At 64.9% G+C, this 15,726-nt stretch overlaps 1 protein-coding gene across 4 annotated transcripts in view; it reads right to left on the bottom strand.

Annotated features, from left to right (window-relative positions):
* The window catches only part of AHDC1 (AT-hook DNA binding motif containing 1), a 54,675-nt gene that overhangs the window by 23,731 nt on the left and 15,218 nt on the right, over nucleotides 1–15,726 (bottom strand). The window contains exon 1 of one of the 4 annotated variants that reach the window (XM_074894407.1): nucleotides 37–82. The exons of the other annotated variants lie outside the window; for them this stretch is intronic. The gene's annotated coding sequence lies outside the window, so the exon portion shown is untranslated. Of the gene's footprint in view, nucleotides 1–36; nucleotides 83–15,726 lie in introns of those variants that run through there. 4 annotated transcript variants of the gene reach the window in all.

Raw genomic sequence — 15,726 nt, 5'->3', positions numbered from 1 at the left:
AACAAACCCGGCAGGGCTTGGAGGGAGAGAGCTAACCTTGACACAGTTGCAGCAGTCACTAATAGCAGGCAATATGCCTGTTCTTGGGGGACTGTTGCAGTTGCTAAGATACTGGCAGCCGTGTGAATGGAAATGGGTCAGTAAACCTGTGGAGAGATAGTGTGACACTGTAACCGGCACAGCTGTTGCAGCCTACATCGAAATCCCACCCTTTCAATATTTATCACTCTCCGCCTTCGGTTCCTTCCTCCCAGCAATTTTCCACGTTGGTTTTTCCCGGGGTTGGGGGAAAGCACCCCGAAGACTTGAATAGGAAGAGAGGTGGTGGAGATGGGAGATGGGATGGGGTGGGAAAGGCGAGTTGCTGGTGGATGGGGAGGGAAATTAAAGCCCCCCGCTTTGAGTGGGTGTCGTCCCCCCCCACTCCGTGAGCAGGATGGAGCCAGTTCTTGGAGAGATTTAACAGGAAACAGGCTATAATCCCCCTGGTAGGAAAACGGGTTAAAAGGTCAATTTACTTCTGTCCCTCGTTTAGGCACTGTGGTGAAATTACACACTCGCAGGAGCCGCTGCGCACGGTTGGGAGAGGAGGGAGCGGGCAGTCGTGTCCGTCCTCGTCCATCCGTCCATCCGTCCGTCCCCTCCTGCCACGCTCCCCGCTCCTTCCCGAGGTGCCCCGGGAGCGCGGGGCCGGGACGACGTTCCCACTGGAGCACGAGTTGTGTCCGTGCGGCCCCACGAGCAGCACCCACACGGCCCAGCGGCTCGCCCCGCGTGGCTCGGGACATGTGTTGCACACGCACGCACACGCACACGCATGCACACGGGAGCACACGGGAGCACACGCGAGCACATGCGCGTCCCGTCCCGACCCGACTGTCCATGGCACCTCCGCCGCCGGAATTCAGCTCTGCTGCCTGCCCTGGGGCAGATGTAAACGGGGAAGGAGTACTGTGCGCCCCCCAAATGCCCCTGCACCCCCACCCCAAATGTGCCAGCACCCCCCTTAATTCTCCAGCAACCCCCACAATGCTCCAGCACCCCCATCCCAAATGCTCCAGCATCTGCCAAATGCTCCAGCAGCCTCCCTAATGCTCCAGCATCTCCCCAAGTCCTCCAACATCCTCCTTAATGCTCCAGCACCCCCACCCCAAATGCTCCAGCATCCCCCTAAATGCTCCAGCATCCCCCAAATACTCCAGCACCCCCCCGTGCTGCAGCACCCCCACCCCAAATGCTCCAGCGTCCCCCCAAATGCTCCAGCATCTCCCTCCTAATGGTCCAGCATTACTCGCAGTGGTTCAGCAGCCCCCAAATACTCCAGCAACCCCCCCCATGCTCCAGCATCCCCCAAATACTCCAGCATCTCCCGCCATGCTCCAGCATCTCCCTCCAAATGCTCCAGCAACCCCTCCTAATGCTTCAGTATTTTTCCCAGATACTCCAGCACCCCCCAAATACTCCAGTAACACCCCCCAATGCTGCAGCACCCCCCAAAATGCTCCAGCATCCCCCCAAATACAAAGCCCCGGTGCTGCAATCCCCTCCCCGACGTGCTGCCCCATGCACACACGGGATGGAGGACCCCTGCCCGGGCTCAGCTCCCTGCCATGTCTGGGGTTGTCGCAGCCCAACTGGGGCGGGCCAGGTTGATACTGGGGAGCACTGGGAGCCAGAGCACAGCCAGATGGGAGGCCGCCATTAGCTGTCCCCTTGTCCCCGGCCGCCGTCCAGGTGTGGGGCAGGAGGAGGGATGCTGGCAGGCTGCAGCCGTCCCGGCGCGGCCGCGGTGAGCTGGCTCTGGCCTGGACCGTGCTGGGGGGGAGGAGGGCGAGAACATCTGGTCGCAGGGAAGAGGGACAGTGCGGGGAAATGTGCAGAGCTGTTGGAAGAGGCCCTCGCCGCCGAGGCCGGGGTGGAGCGAGCCCCGGCATCCCTCCTGCACCACAGCTGCGCCGGGGCTCGGCGGGGAGCGGAGGCGCCCGGTGGGTGCGGGGACACCGGCCCAGGTAGGGGTTTGCTGGTCCCCAGCCCCTCCGCTGCAGTGAGGGGAAACTGAGGCACCGCAGAGCGAGATGGTACAATTTGGGGTTGCATGAGCCGCCAGAGCCGGGGTGACCCCCCACCTCCCAGGCACATCCCAGGTGGCTGGAGGAGCATCAGTTAGCGCCTGCGCCAGGATTTATAGCCCGGGGCCTCGGACCCTGGGGGCGAGCAGGGAGGGGAAAGGGAGGCTGAGGCAAGCGGGCAAGTGAGCGGCAAGCGAGCGGCGAGCTCTCCTCCTCCCCAAAGGCGCTCCCTGCCACCTCCACCCCCCCCCCGCAGGTGGCTGGAGCAGAACGGTTGATATGGAGACAGGGAAGCACAGACTGTCTGGGTAAGGTGACATTCGACAGATGCCAGGTTCAGACTCGCTCCAGCCAGTATCCCCCCCCCAACACCGCCTGCCTCCGGCCCCCACGCCCGGGCGGTCTCCCTGCCGACCAGCCCCTGAGCAAAGGCATGTACAGGCAGGGAGGTGGGGCGCAGGGGGGGACAGGGGCACCCCGTGATCTGCTGGTTGGGTTTTTGCAATGTGAAATGTCACCCTGTCCCCATCCTGAGGACAGATACCAGCACCCTCCCTGTTCCCTGCTCCGGGTGGAGGAGGAGTGGGCTTGGCCCCCCCCCCCATTCTGCAAGCCAAAGTGCCATGTCCCCTGTGGGCAGCTCACGGGGTACTTAGGCCAGGCACCTACCCCAAATGATGGGGGACACTGTTCTGTGCCAGGCAGGCACGACAGGGAGGGGCAGGTCTGGGGGACACACCTGGGCGAAGGCACCCCCCACCACTGCATGACTTCGCAGAGAGAAACATCCCAACCTTGGGGTGAGCACAGGCTCCACATCTCCTGCCCAGACTGGGTGACACTGGGCACGGCAGCCCCTTGTCCCCAGGTTCATTAGCCAGGGAGGGGTCCTGGGGTGCCTGACACCCCCCCAGGCTGCTGCCCTGTCTCCCTGCACCCCAGCTGGGCCCCTCTCACCCTCTCACCCCGCGGGGCTGAAGATCAAAGGGCCGCTGCCGGCTCGGTGAGCCGGACCAGGAGGGATTCCTGGCACGCAACGGGCCGAGAGAGACCCTGCTCCGGGACCGACAGGGCACCAGCATGCCGGGGGGGCACAGGGACAACCCCCCTGCACCCAAACCGAGAGCTCACCATGGTCTGCAATGAAGGAAACGGGGTGCTTTAGCGGCGGGTGGGGGGGAGAGGGAGGAAAAACCACAGCGGGCTGCAGCACTGGGTTGGGGGACCCCCTGGGGACCCCCCCTGACACTGCCTCTGTGCTCCTGCTAGATCCCCATCGGTGATGCTGCACCCCCAGACTTGGAGACAGGCATCGCAGGAGCTGGGCCAGTTTGTGGAGGCTGGTGAGCGGGCTGGGGGGGGCTGCCAGCCCACACAGAGCGCCTCCAACCGTGCTCCCCGCAACCCCCTCCCCGCCCCAGGCTGCTGCTCTCTGACCCCCAGTGCTGGGGGGGCTGGAGGCTGCTAATGAGCTCAGCCCTTTCTCAGCATCCCCATCCCCGGCGGGGCCCTGGCAGGTGTGGGTCACCGCTCGCCCGGGGATGGTGGGGACGCTGCGGCCTGGAATCAGTGAAAACGGGAGGCACACGGTGAGGAGGGGGCTGCAAAGCCTTCGTCATCGCCTGGCCGAGCTCCAGCACTCGCTCAGGGTCTGCTGCCTCCTCTTCATCACCCTTCCGTCCCCCCCAAACACCCCCAACCTGGTTTGCTGCGATGCTTGGCAGAGCCCCGGCTGGGACACAACACCTACCTGAGGACACCCAGCACCCCAAGATGGGGGGGACACAGCCCCTCTCCCTCCTGCTCCCTTCACTGCATCTTTCTCCCTCCTCCTCCTCCTCCTCTCTGCCCTAAAGCAAGACAGATTTCACCGCTCTGCTGAGCAACAAACTCCACTTCCAGATTTTCAGTACGACCTTCTGGCTACCTGGATCCGGCACTGCAAGATGCCCCCTCTGATCTCCCCTCCCCTCCGGCCCCCCAGCATCCCCGGGGGAGCCAGGGCTGGATGCAGCCAGGAGCTGGATGCAGGGGGGAGCCAGGGGTGGCCAAGGAGGAGGGAGAGGTCGGGCTGCACCTGGATGCAACGTCGGCCTCAGGGGCTCGCAGCCTGCCTGGGGATTTTGGGTTGTTATGTTTAACCCAGCCTGGCCCAAGGAGAAGCAGGAGCGTGGCCAAAGGGCGCCTGCCAAACTCGTTGCATGTGTGGGAGGCGCTGCCATGGCTCCTCGGGCAGCGTTTGCCCTCGCTGCCTGCACGGTGGGTCCCCCCGAAGGGCCCCCCGCTCTCTCGTGACACCATCCCACAGGGATGTGCCTGTTCTCCAGGCTGCTCCTGGCTCCCCGAGCCTGGATCTGGCCCCGTGGGAGAGGCAGGGGTCTGCGGGACGCAGCCCCGTCCCCACGCCCCGTCGTCACCGACCCCCGCGTCCCCCGGCACCACGCCAGATAACCGGCGGGGAAAGATGGGAGGAAAGACGTAAAACCCCCAAAATACACCAAACCCCTGCTCGGGCAGGGAGCGGGCAGGAGGGAGAGGGGCCTGCGGGTGCAAGCAGCACCGCGGGGCACCTCCTTCCAAAAAAAGCAGCAAAAAAATAAAAGGGAAAGAGATGGAAAAAGCCCCAAAGCGCCACGTTCCCCCCGACCCCGCCGCCCCCTGCCCTCGCTGCTCTCCCCGCCAGTTATTTCAAGCCTTCTGCATCCCCCCCCTCCCCGCCCCGCTCCTCATTCCCTCCCCGGCACCCTGCTCTCCTCCGCTCGCTCTTGCATTCTGGTATTTGGTGTGTTCCTCAGCTGCAGGAAATTCCTGATGCTCTCCATCATGCAGCCTGCGCTCGCATCCCCCGCCCTGCCGCGGCTCCCCTCCAAAGGACAGCCATGTGCTGGACAGCCAGCACCGCCGCCGGCATCGCTCCCCTCCCCGCCGGGGATTTGCTTCTCCCTGTTTCGCCTTCTCTTTCTCCTTCAGCCTTTTTATTTTAAACTCTAACCCTGCAAAACAAGCCCCCTCCTTCCCTGCCAGGGGTCTGAAGCCGCCCAGCCCCGGCCGTTCCCCTGCCTGCCTTTCCCTCTTCGTCTTCCTCTCTTCGCGAGACCGCTCCTGATCTTATTTTAATTCGTCTCAGACGGTGTTGGAGTGTTATTTTAAGAGAGAGGATATGCACAGACATTGTGTTTTCTGCTTTTTCCTGGCCCCAAGCCAGGCTCTCTGGGCTGTCAGCTACCCACTGTGTTGCAGTCACGTGTGGGAAGAGGCAGCCAGAGCCAGCCTCACAACTCCTGGTAGCAACATGGAAATCAAGTGTGCACTTTCTTCCCTCTGTATGTGTCTGTATTATTAATAGCGTCTCTCTCTGCGAGTTATCCATAATGTATCTTAATACCTGTCCGTCTGTAAATGATGTATTACGGTGCGCACACACAATGGCGGCGGTGCCCGCACCCACGGCTCCGCGTGCCGCGGGGGGGAAAGCGTCGCGACGGTGCTGTCGTCACCCTCGGGGTGTGGCGTGGGGATGGGGGACAGAAGAGGGATGGGGGGACGGGATCTGGTAGCCGTGAGCAGCTCCAGTCGTGCCCCAGCCCGCTGGGAGTGTGGTGAAATGGCCCTTGCGGGGAGCGGGGGGATGCTGCGGGGAGGATGGGGCTGAGCGGTGCCGGGACGGCGCTGAGCGATCCCCATCACCGGCCACCGACTCCCCCGCCATGGATGCCAGCTCCTACGAGCTCGTGTGGGAACGCAAAGTGCCACGGCACACCCGAGGGACCGTGGGGCGAGGCTTGCACACGTGTGTGCGAGGTGAGCACACGCAGGCAGAGGCACAGGCTGGATGGACACGGCACGGCGCAGCGCAGGGCTCGGGGCTCGGCTTTGTGGGACGCAAACATGGCCTGCGAGGCTCTGCTTTGGCTGGGAGAGTCGTGCTGCCTGGAACAGTCTGGGGGGCTGCCAGTCCCGGGGGGGTGAGCAGGCCTCCCCCCACAGCCACAGGGTTTGTGTGCAGCGCCCAGCACCCTGATCCCTGTGGGCAAAGGTGGCTGGTGCTGCCCCTCTCCGAGCTTCTGGGGTTCCCTGTCCCCTCTGCGTCCCGGGGATGGGGACATCAGAGCAGGGACGGGACTGGGAAACACCAGGGGACTGGGGCCCTCCCAGTGCACACCAGTAACACTGAACACACAGACCATGCTGTGCCCACACCCCCCCTTATACTGACACAGCGCACGTGTCCGTGCGGGAGCGCTTATATATGTACATCACACACCCACCCTTGTGCACCATCTAGATGCACAGATGTGAGCAGATGTTGTCTGAAGTTGCCTGCGCACGGTGCTGCCTGCAATATCCCCTGCCTATGGTACCCCCTGCCTGCAGTACCCCCTGCCTGCAGTACCCCCTGCCCGCGGTACCCCCTGCCTCCCGCACAACGCTGCTGGCACGTCCCCAAGCACCGTACACCGTGCACACGTGCTGCAGCGTGCAAGGATGTAGGAGCACCCCAGCCCCGGCGGGGGTCTGGATGGGCCAGCCCTGCACCCCGACAAGGTGGGAGCAGCGTGGGTGCCCCGTGGCCAGCACCCAGCCAGCATCCCGAGGCCACGGGGAGCAGGAATCCAGGAAGGCAAACGGGAGCTCAAGGCTTCGCATTTCTGGATTCTGGTTCCCGTTTCTGCTCCCGGCTGTTTCCATGGAAACTGGCGTCGGACCTGGGAAAATAAGGTTAGGGTTTGCAGAGGAGGCCCCTCCGCCAGTGCCTGCCCGCCTCCGCGCCCCACTGGGGGCACATGCCCGGGCACCCCCTGCTCCCTCGCCCAGCAGCAATGCTCGGGTTTGGGGACTGAGCAGCACCGGCACCCTCTGGCATCCTCTGTCCTTCTGCCCGGTGACCCTGGGGAGCCTGGCACACGCTGGGTAGTTTGGAATCCGGCACCGCTGTGCCGCTCCCTGACACCCTGGTGAGGGGCACCGCTCCCCCTGGGTGCAGCCAGCGGTGGCACCCACCAGCCCCACGGCCCTTCCCCACCATCCCGCTCTCCTCCCCCGGCGCTCCAAACCCGGCACAGCTCAGCCTCGACGGGAACTTTCCAACCATGCCCACGTGCCTGCGACACCCCATCAGCCCCGCTGGGACGGGGGATGCCGGGACAGTCTCCAAAAACCTTGCTGCCACGTCCTCGGGTTTTACAAGGACCCGGTGTCTGCTGGCAGCGTCACCCCCCCCCTTCCCCAGCTCAGGATCCCCAATTGCTCCGGGGAAGGTGGGGAGTCGAAGGGGAGAGAGAACCAGGACATGACACCTCGGGGGAGCTGTGAAGACTAATGAATGGAGGCTTTTAAAAAGCACTTTGAGTGAGAAGTGCTATAGTAGGAACTAATTATTCCTCCCGCCTGCGCGCACACTCGTACGCACACGCGCGCAGACGCGCGTCCCGCTCTCTCCCGGAGTCACGGCTGCAAAATCCCAGCCAACCCGGGCACCCCGCACCACGGCAGCCGCCGCCTCGCCAATCGGCACCGCCTCAGCCGGGGAAGATTTCCTCCCAGGCTCTGCTTCTCCTCCTGCCCCCCGTGTTTCTGTCCCCCCAGCACAGCTGCACACCCCCTCTTTGCTGCCATCGCCCCCCTCCCCACCCCGGCAAAGCCGACAGCCCCGGGCTGGGGGCGCGGGGAGATGCTCACCCTCCTCCTTGCACTTGGGTTTTTGGGAGGGTTTCCTTTTTTATTAAAAAGCCGCCATTTTACAGCGATGGAAGGCCGGGCGGCTGGTCCCCGGGGCTGCTCGGGGATGGACGGCACCTGGCATGGTGGGGTGGGCGGTGGAGCTGGCAGGGGCCCCCCCCTCGGCCCCTTGCAGGTGCGACCCCGAGCCCCGGCACAGCCCAACCGTGCCAGGCCAGCGGGACCAGCCCTTCGCCGGCGCAATTAGGGGCTGCCTTGGAGCGCAGCCCAGCTCCCGGCAGCAGCCGCGGGCAGCAGGCAGCAGGCAGGCGCGGGGGCCGAGCCTGCTCCCCGTGCATCACCCCAAATCCTTGGCCCCACTAAGCCCGGTGGGTCCCTGCCGCTGCCCAAGCTTTGGGGCGGCGCTGCCATCGCTCCCCATCACTCTCCGCTCCTCGAGCGGGACCCGGCGCAAGCCTGTCCTGCCGTCCCAGCTCTGCCCGCTGCACCATTTTGCATTCTGGTGCTGGCCGGCCCCGCTGCCCTCCCACTCCCACCCCCACCCCGGGCTGCGTTTCAGCTGTTCTTGAAATCTGTCCAGGCTGGATTCATCACAAGAGCCCTCAAGCGGCTGCAAACAAACAGAAAAAAAAGCGAGCAGGAGCGAGCAGAGCGATCGATCGGCGCTGGGGGGGCCTGAGTCCTTTCAGTGACGCCAAACCAGCCCCAAATTCACCATTTTGAAGAGAAAAGGGGCTGGGGGTGAGGGGCAGGGAGAGGGGGATGGAGAACACAACTGCCACCACCCCCTGGACCGTGCCGGCGAAGCCCCCAGTCGCGGTGCCGCGGTGATGGGCGGCAGCGTCGCGGCGGCTCTCCCTTCTCGGTGGAGCCGGGCTCGTACTGCTCCGAAACTTCCCTCTTGTGGTTACTGCAGTTAAAAAAGCAAACAGGAGGCTCAGGCGCATTAAGAAAGAAATAGGAAATCGCACGGGGTGGATTGGATCAGAGGGTGGGAGCACCCACAGGGCCGGCGTTCGCCCAGCACCGGCGGCACCGGGGTCGGGATGGGTGCAGGGTCAGGGTGCCCGTCCCTGGGGCTGGGGGAAGGAGCGAGCCCCCACCCCAGCAGAGCAGAGGGGACCAGGTGGTGGGGACATGGTGGCACATGAAGGGCAGCCGTGGCCCCGTACCCCGGCCTGGGGACAGACAGTAATGGCAGGGGAAGCGAACACCGACACTGCTCCGGTGGGAATTGCCGCCACCAGAGCCCACGGGGTCGAATTGCTGTGCCTGGGTTTTTAAGAGGGGCTGGATAATTTTTACCACCACTAACAATCCCATCTGTGCCTGACACGCTCCAGCTCCGAGCCCAGCACTCCAGCAAGGCTCCCCCACCTCCCTGCCCAGCCGCACCGCCTCGCCTCCCCCTGCCTCGACCCCTGACGCCTCGGGGCATGGATACAGCCCGTGCATGGTGCTGGTGCCTGGTCCGTGGCACCGATACGGTGATGTGCTGGGCAGGACGGCGACTGCAAAGGTGCCTTCAAACAGCAGCCTCCCGTGCCAAGCCCAGGTCCCGCGAGCTGATGAGCGGAGACGCACACAGCGATTTACTGCTAATTACCCGCACCGTGGCTGTGCTCGCAGGCCTGGACAGGATCAGGGCACAGTGGGGCTGGGGGAGGCACGAAGGGTGGCCGAGCTCCTCGCGTCTCCCGGTGCCACCGCCAAACCCACCCGTGGCACTCCAGGGGACGGTGGGTGACAGCGGGACCCGTGTGGTAGCCGCGAGGTGTGCAGCACGCAGTGGGGATGGGGTGGCAGTGACAGGGGATGCTGCACAGCCTGGGGATGCCAAGGGACCTCTCCGGGGTGCACACGTGAGAAGTGGCTAACGGGTTTTTTTTGGTGGTGGTCCCTTGCAGGGCTCGGGGCTGCTCAGGGAGTGGGCGCAGGGTGCCACGAGCCATCCTCCCTTCTCGGGGACAAGGAGCCTGGGATGCGCTGGCACCGGCTGCCCTCTTCCCCGCTCCAAACAAAGACCTGCCGGAGCATGCTGCTTTTTTGGGGAGGGGGTTTGCAGCATCCTGCAACCCATCCTCCCCGCAGGACCTGCCGCCGTCCCACCCTGTCAGGAGCAGAGGGGCGCAGGGCCGGTGCCTGTGGCACAGGGCTCCTCTCCCTGCAATGTCAACCTGCTGCTCCGCATCCGCCAAGGCTGCCCTTGGAAAAGCTGTCGGCTGCGCCGGCTGGTTTGCCAAGCCCAGGACAAGCTCTTTAGCTCGACTCTGCCAGAACAGATGCCTGGGCGACTGTAATTCTTCCTAGCATGGATGGGAGGGGGGTGGAAAAAAACCCAACCTCATTTAAGCATTGCAGCGGCTGCTCCTCCCAACCCCACCCACCGCACCATCGTGGCCTCGCCGAGGGTCCCCCCAAAATCTGGGAGGAGGAGGGGGGGGGGGGGGCAAAGCGAGGTGGTAGGGGGGAGGCTGGGTGACGCGGGGAGGCGAGGCGATGCGTGGCGGGAGGGCGGCGTTGTGCGGCGCGCGCCGCCGGAGCCAAACGCGACTCTGCTGCCAGCTGGGGAGGAGAGAGCGACCCGCTGCAAGGACAAGTGGGAGCCGCAAGCTCCGCGTGCCACCGGTGTCCTTGCAGCCGCTCGCCTGCTTCGTGTCGATGCTCCCCACAAAACAACAACCCCGTTCTCATGGCAATGTCCTCTGCAAAGAGCACGGCGCAGGGAGGAGAGCACCGGAGGAGCGGTGCCACGCTGGGGAAGGTTCACGCTCCTTCTCATGCTCTCTGGAAGTTTCCCCTTAGGCCAAAAGTCTCCCTTTAGCACCCAAAAGCTCCCTGGGTGCGGGGACAGGAGCTCCCAGCCCAGCCGGCCCTGCAACAGCCATTGCACTGCGCGGAGGAGGCCAGCAGCATTTCCACACAGATATTTTCTTCCATTGGCTGCAGTTTGGGGCTGCCAAAAGCCAAAACAAGAATGGAAACATCCCATTTTTTTGGCAAAAATTCAACGCAGGGGTTGTTTTCTTTTTCATTTTTTTTTTTTTGGTTTTGGTTTTTTCTTTTTTTTCTCTTGTCTTTGGTTAGGAACGGAAATTCCCTGCCATAAAAACATGACGAAACCCCAAACCAAAACACAGCTCGGACCGAAACCTTCACCCGATTCCCCGGGGATCCTGTGTGGGGCAGGTCCCGGGGCTGGGGCTCACCCCCACACAGCCCCGGGACATGGGACTGAGCCCGGACCCCAGCGCCGGTGCCGGCCATGTGCGAGGCGAAGGGACGTCGTGCTTTGGGCATCTCTCCAGTGACCCGATGTGATTCCCGCCTTGGGACGCACCACTTCCCAGCCCTGCTCTGCACCACCCTGCCTCGACGATGGCACATGGGAGCCAGCATCGGGCCCGGCAGGGCACTGGTTCACCCATGGGGAAGCCGGTCCTTATGCACGGGGCCAGACAGGGACTGGGATCGCGGTGCCGGCAGCTCCGAGCACGATGTTACAGCAGCGTTTGCTCGCGGCGCTCTCGGGGAGGTGCCGGTGCCTGCCTGCCCTGAGCTCCCTGTGGATCCCGGAGACCTCTGGGCTCCTTTGCAAGAGCCGCCGGTGGGAACGGCCTCATCCAGCCCATCCCAGCGACTCCAGATCCGGCCGAGCCCCAGGGCTCACCCCAGCAGCACCCCTGGTGTTCCCCCCTCCCCAGCCCCGCTTTCCACCAGATGTTGGGGCCGGAGGATGAAACGGCTCTTCCCACCCCAGTCCCCGCCGTGTCTCTCTCCGGCTCCCGTTCCGGAGGCTGGATCCAGCCACGCAGGCTGAATAAGGCTCTGCCTTTGTCCGGCTCCCCCCGCCGCGCTTCCCCTTATCTAGCCCAGCCGCCTTGCCAAGAGCAGGCAGGACGGCAGCGCCGAGCTGGCAAGGGAGAGGCCGTTAACTCTTCTCCTCCTCCATCTCCAAAGCGCCCCGGGGCCACCGTCACCCCTTGCACATCACCACCAGCACCTCTCCTCCATCCCTGCCCACTCCCCAAAACAGGAGGACCCCCCGTTATTGCCCTGAAACGCCCAGCCGGGCACAGCAGCACCCTCTCTGCATCCTCCATCTGCTCCTCTACCCTGGGGGGGGGGTCTGAGCATCCCTGGGGGGGTCTGAGCATCCGTGGGGGGCTGCAGCCAAGGCTGGGGCTGGGTGAGGCGGGTGTCCCAGGGGCAGCGTGGAGCCGGGCTATCTGTCTGCAGAGCTCTGCGCGCAGCAATTAACCTCGAGAGAGCAGCCGCAGCTCCTGCCAAGAACCACATTAGGTGTGTGTGGCAGCGTCTAGACATGCGAGAGACCAGAGGCCTTGATCTGGAGGAAGGCGGCTCCATCCCTTCCCCCCCCTTTCTTGCTCGCTCCATCCTTTCCCTCACCCTCCCAAGGGACTCCCTCGCAGGGGTCCGAGCATCGAGCACCGCCTCGGGGGGGATGCAGGGATGGAAGCGTGAGGTCGAGCTCAGCCCCACGTCCCTCTGCGTGGGTGTGGGTTGAACCAAGCTCCATGCTGGGCTTTTAAACCGGCGCTTTGCCACTTGGCACGGCACGGCGTGGCACGGCATGGCACAGCCTCACCACCACAAGCTGCATCCCCACGGATGCCAGACCCCCAGGTCCCCAGCCATCCGTGGGAGGAGGAGGAGGAGGAAGGTGACCACAAGTGGTACCAGAGCCACCTCCCAGCCAGGAGATGCAACCCCCATCGCAGGGAACTGGCGGCAAACCCCGGGATGAGCCCCGAAGCCAGGGACGGAGCTGGGAAGAGACCCAGCCCACCGCCTCCCCATGCCCATCCCGGCGAGCGGGCGGGTGCCGACAGCCCGTTCGCCCGAGCAGGTTGACGCAGGCGCAGCGGAGCCGGGTGGGCAACGTGGGGGTCGGGCACCCTCCCCACCGGTGCCCCTCACACCCACGACACCCCCTTGCTCCTGCCTCCCGGGTGCAGCCACCCCAGACGGCTGCAGGATGCTCGGGAGAAGAGATTTTCCCGACGTTAATTAATTAAAATAAACAGCAAATTAAATACAGCAAAATTAAAATAGCTCCGGAAATTAATTTTCAACAAAACCCACCTGGAAAGGCTGGATATTTAAAGAATTAATGGAGCCCTCTGAGACCATAAAGAACCGCCAAGCTCCCGGCATCCACCAGCCCCCCTCTGAGCCCGCCTGGGGACCCGGGGCTGTGGGGAAGCCAGGATGGGACCCTTGATCACCCCGAGCCGCGCTCCCGCATCCCCACGGCGGACACCTCCTCCGCACGCTGCCTGCACGTCCCCACGTGCAGCTGCCTCGCCTCGCCGCTGCCTGCACGTGCCTGCACGCTGCCGGGCCGGGGATGCAGGCGAAGGAAAGATGCAGGCACGCTCTCATCGTGGTGCTGCCGGTGGGAAACACCCACCCCAACCCCGGCACGGCTCAGCACGGGACTGCTAGCCCCCTCCCCGGGGAGGCTCTGCCGGGTTCCTGCCCGCTTTGCCCCACGGCTGGGCAAGACGAGGGCAAACACCAGCGGTCCCCAGTCAGCAGGACCCACTGTGTTGTTCCCGTCACCCTTCCAGTCAAAAAAACACTGCACCAAGGGAAACTCTGACCCCCAAAAGCCAGCTGGCAGCCCCTGGGTGCTCCTGGCCCCCCACAGCTCTCCCCACGCGTAATCCCCCCAGCCAAGGCGGGATTATTGTGCAAACTGGCTGCGTAACCGGGCAAAGCTCCTTACCAAGCACGACGGGCAGATCGACGGGCTCCCGAGGGGCCTGGCAGGGCGAGGGCAGAGCGCTGGGCGGGTGGCGGATGGGGTGAGGTGCCGGGGAGCATCCCCCCCACGCCCAGCCAGGATCCGGCCCGAGACCAGGCACAACTCGTTGCACGGTCGGGGAGCACCGAACCGACCGTGGCGGGAAGTCCCGTCCGGTGCACGCCGGCCCTCCCACGGCACCGGTGGCGTTTCCTTTCCCCGCGCACGGGTGTGCGCACAAGCGCAGCGACAGAGATACCGGCGAGCGAAAAAGGCTCCGGAAGGAAATGGAGAAAGCGAGAAGAAGCCGGCAGGTGGAGAGCAGGAGGGGCCACGGCTGCCCCCGCCCTGGCATGGGGTGCAAAGGGGCATCCGGGGCTCCCCACCTCGCCGGGGTGCCTGGCTGCACTGCCAGCACCAGGCTGCTCTGCTGGTGATTCCCCAACTGGGGAAACTGAGGCACGGTGGCAGGCAGGGAGCAGCTCCGCACCCCTTGGCCTGTGCGGAGCCCCCCACCCTCCTGGGGAGGGAAATGCTCCCCCCTGCCGTGGCCAGGATGACACCAGCTCCCCGGCCTTCTCCCGCTCCACCCTGTTCCTGCAGGAACCCCGGAGTCCGGGCTCCGGGCAGGCAGCCAGCACCTCCCTCCTGCCTGCGCCTCCCTCCTGCCTGCGCCTCCCGCCCTGCCTCCCCTGCCTGCACTGCGGGCGCCTGGGGCTGGCTCCGGCCCTCGGCACCCACATCCCCAGCCCGGCTCGCACCGGCCTCGCTCCCGGGGCACACACCTTCCCACGGCGTGTCAGGGCGACCTTGGAGCGGTGCCGCGGCCGCTCCGCGCCAAACTTCCCGCTGCTTGGCGGCAATGCCCGCAGCAGAGCTGGGGGTGACGGAAGGGGTGGGCAGGGGGACTTTTCCCCCCCATTTATTTATTTGTTGGGTGGGGTTTTTTCCCTTGCTGGAGACAAAGGCAGCCCGCGTGCCCGGCCGCAGGGTTTGGAGGGTGCCGGCGGTGCCGGGGCCCGGTGGCGATGCCGGGCCAGCCACGCCGGGGGCTCTGGGTGGCCGGTTTCCTCCGCACACAGATGGCTGTTTCGACTCAGTCGAGCGCTTGACCTAAATCTCCTCCTGATCCACGGGAGCTGCAGTCCCTCGGCAGCACAGCTCAAGGCGAGGAGGAGGAGGAGGAGGAGGATGAAGGGGGAAGGGGGGGGGACCAGGGCCAGCTGTGGACCGGCGGGAGGGTCGTGCCGGAGGGCCCCCACCCCGGGCTTGGCAGCGGGGCTGGCGGAGGCGGTGGTGGAGGGAAGGAGGGAGGGAGGAGCGGGGCGGGGGGGGAAAAAAATCTCCCACGCTTCAACCTCCAGCGCCGGCTGCCCGCGCCTGCGTGCTGCACCCGCCGAGGCCAGGGCAACCGCCCCGCCGGGCTCGACGCCCCGGCAGACCACTTCCTCGGAGAGGGGCCCCGGCGGAGGAAGCTCCAACGGCTCGAAAGTTTCGGCTGTGACTCAACTGCTGGCTGGGGTGACCGAGCTGGCCTCGGCAAAGGGGGGCCCACGGGACCCCAGGGGTTCGGGGCGCCGGGGTGGGGGATTTTTTTTGGGTTCCCCAGACAAGGGTTGTCTGCGAGGCATCGCGCTCCACCCCCAGTGTCGGAGCAGCCCAAACCGGCTTCCCAGCGACAGCAGAAAGCTTTTAAAATCCCCTACGCGCGGCATGACTCACTCCAGAGCCAGTGCCCAAAACAAGCTCCGACACGGAGAGGAATGGCGAGAGCAGAGATGCTGGGGGCGGGCAGGAGGGGCTGGGGAGGGCCGGGGAGGGGGGAAAGGGGGAGACAGAAGGAGGGAGAGAAAAGAGAAGAGGCAGAAATAACAGCATCTGAAACTCTGCCTGCTGGAGGCTAATTGGTTCCGGCACAGCCTGGTTTGTTTGGCAATGTTTCCTCTAATCCTTCAGGCTTCGAGCTCCCAGCCCCAGGGACATGGGGACATCTCACCGCCCGGCACCCACCCCCTGGCCAGCGCCTCTGCGGCACTCCCAGTTCGGGGTGTCCGTGTTCCCCGCCCCAACCCTGGAATGCAGAGGGGTGATGCTGGGACCGGCTCTGCCCGCCCTGGGGCTCCCCCGCTGGGGCTGCAGCCCCACCACGGTGACATCCTGGGGATGGTGTCCCCTTACGCGGAGCTGGGTGTGAGGATGCTGGGAGGA

This window comes from Strix uralensis, chromosome 25 (genome assembly GCF_047716275.1).
Source record: "Strix uralensis isolate ZFMK-TIS-50842 chromosome 25, bStrUra1, whole genome shotgun sequence".
In the NCBI taxonomy this organism is placed as follows: domain Eukaryota; kingdom Metazoa; phylum Chordata; class Aves; order Strigiformes; family Strigidae; genus Strix; species Strix uralensis.
This window is presented reverse-complemented; position numbering and strand designations above follow the sequence as displayed.